This window comes from Schistocerca cancellata, chromosome 5 (assembly GCF_023864275.1).
Source record: "Schistocerca cancellata isolate TAMUIC-IGC-003103 chromosome 5, iqSchCanc2.1, whole genome shotgun sequence".
NCBI classification, from domain to species: domain Eukaryota; kingdom Metazoa; phylum Arthropoda; class Insecta; order Orthoptera; family Acrididae; genus Schistocerca; species Schistocerca cancellata.
This window is the reverse complement of record NC_064630.1, coordinates 476,534,625-476,536,563: the sequence shown is the minus strand read 5'-3', so window position 1 is coordinate 476,536,563 and position 1,939 is coordinate 476,534,625. Positions and strand designations below refer to the sequence as shown.

Genomic DNA, 1,939 nt, shown 5'->3' with positions numbered 1-1,939 from the left:
ATTAATTTTTTCCACATGTAACACCAAATAGTAAAACAAATACATAACTTTGATGCTGTAGTTGCTGAAAGCACACTGGATTCCTTCCCACCCCTAAGTGATCCTATGACGCACATAACATTGGAGATCCTAACTATCATAATCCCATCCTCTGTTAATGCCCTGACCTTGTGGGCAAAGAAGCCCAGAGAATTCAGATATTAATTTTTTCCACGTGTAACACCAAATAGTAAAACAAATACATAACTTTGATGCTGTAGTTGCAGCATCAGTCCCTCACAGTAACTTTGAATGTTGATACATATAAAGATACCACAGATTTGCAAATCAGTCAGTCTTCAATACAATAACTGTACTGCCCATTATGAAAGTCTGTAAATGATATTCAGCTGCAAACAAACAAAATGTGAAACTTTCTGGCAGATTAAAACTGTGTGCCGGACCGAGACTCGAACTCGGGACCTTTGCCTCTCGAGGGCAAGTGCTCTACCAACTGAGCTATCCAAACACGACTCATGCCCTGTCCTCACAGCTTTACTTCTGCCGGTACCTCGCCTCCTACCTTCCAAACTTTACAGAAGCTCTCCTGCGAACCTAGCAGAACTAGCACTCTTGAAAGAAAGGATACTGCGGAGACATGGCTTAGCCACAGCCTGGGGGATGTTTCCAGAATGAGATTTTTGCTCTGCAGCGGAGTGTGCGCTGATATGAAACTTCCTGGCAGATTAAAACTGTGTGCCGGACCGAGACTTGAACTCGGGACCTTTGCCTTTCGTGGGCAAGTGCTCTACCAACTGAGCTACCCAAGCACGACTCACGCCCCGTCCTCACAGCTTTACTTCTGCCAGTACCTCGCCTCCTACCTTCCAAACTTTGCAGAAGCTCTCCTGCGAACCTTGCAGAACCAGCACTCCTGAAAGAAAGGATATTGCGGAGACATGGCTTAGCCACAGCCTGGGGGATGTTTCCAGAATGAGATTTTCACTCTGCAGCGGAGTGCTTGGGTAGCTCAGTTGGTAGAGCACTTGCCCGCGAAAGGCAAAGGTCCCGAATTCGAGTCTCGGTCCGGCACACAGTTTTTGTGGTGTCACCGCCAGACACCAGACTTGCTAGGTGGTAGCCTTTAAATCGGCCTTGGTCCGCTAGTATACGACGGACCCGCGTGTCGCCACTGTCAGTGATTGCAGACCGAGCGCCGCCACACGGCAGGTCTAGAGACACTTCCTAGCACTCGCCCCAGTTGTACAGCCGACCTTGCGAGCAATGGTTCACTGACAAATTACGCTCTCATTTGCCGAGACGATAGTTAGCATAGCCTTCAGCTAAGTCATTTGCTACGACCTAGCAAGGCGCCATTACCAGTTTATATTGAGATTGTAATTATGTATCATCAAGAGCGATGTTATACAATTAAGGATTAAAGTTAAGTATTCCAGAAGCTATGTACTATTTTTGGCTACTATAATTCCTTGTCATTTTCCAGACCTCACGCCAGCCTGCGTGAGCTTAAACGCGTGCCTTTCGGCTTCCTCCAAACTCCATGAATTGGCTCCTGCCAATTCACAACAGTTTTAATCTGCCAGGAAGTTTCATATCAGCGCACACTCCGCTGCAGAGTGAAAATCTCATTCTGGAAACAAGGTGTGGTCAGTGCGTGCGTCTTCGAACTAACGTACACCATCTGCTGGAGCTCTGGAGAGGGGACGCTCGCATCTCATTGGCAGCGGCGTGATCGTGCATGGCAGCGCCCTCGTGCCGCGGTGCCGCAGTGGCGGCTGTAGGAAACGCGGCGGCGTAACTGGCTGCGTGCGTATTTGAAAGTGCGACCGACCGGATAGCCGCCGACACCGCACCAACAACTGACGAAAATAATTCACGCCTTCACTCATCAGAGAGGAACGTTTTGTTGACAAACATCATTTCAGTTTACTGGGCGCCA

General features: G+C 48.5%; 1 non-coding gene across 1 annotated transcript; it reads right to left on the bottom strand.

Annotated features, from left to right (window-relative positions):
• Nucleotides 1–433: 433 nt before the first annotated feature.
• Nucleotides 434–508, bottom strand: Trnas-cga (transfer RNA serine (anticodon CGA)). The gene has a single exon. It is a non-coding gene; the product is annotated as a tRNA-Ser (tRNA).
• Between the last annotated feature and the right edge of the window lie 1,431 nt (nucleotides 509–1,939).